Source organism: Mauremys reevesii, linkage group 7 (genome assembly GCF_016161935.1).
Source record: "Mauremys reevesii isolate NIE-2019 linkage group 7, ASM1616193v1, whole genome shotgun sequence".
NCBI lineage: Eukaryota > Metazoa > Chordata > Testudines > Geoemydidae > Mauremys > Mauremys reevesii.
In genome coordinates this window covers 16593367-16593917 of record NC_052629.1, presented here as the reverse complement: position 1 = coordinate 16593917, position 551 = coordinate 16593367, and positions in this window count along the sequence as shown.

The window sequence follows — 551 nt, the reverse complement described above, 5'->3', positions numbered from 1 at the left end:
ACTTGGGCAGCACAGCTCTGTCTGCCGGATACCTAGGTAGAGTAGGTGAGTTCATGTAACTACCATCTGGTCCTGAAGCCTCCCCTTCCCGGGTTCATCACTAGCTGGCAGGCAGAGATCATTCACCCCTTGCTTACCAATCATAACTATAAATTATTCTGCTGGCCAACATTGCTGAAACAAATGTGCCGACATTGTCAGAAAAAACAACAGCTGTGTGAAGACGTTTGTCTTTGTTCATACTTTTCAAACCGATTATACTTTTCCAGGTACAAGTATTTTATCATACACTGTATATGCTTTTAAAGTGCGTATTAATGTTGCAATTTCAATTCAAATTTCCAACCAATGACTACCTTGGCAACACTGATGTAACTAGTTGACCACTGGGGGTGGTGAGGAGGGTGTTGGGGAAATTCAGGAGGGGTGTAGGGAAATCCCTGATTGGTCCCCATCACCCAGCTCAGGCTCCTTGGAGGAGGAGGGGGGAGGCGTCTGGAGGGGTGGGTGCCCGCTGCACAGCTGGGGAGCCGGGAAGGGGGCCCCGCTTG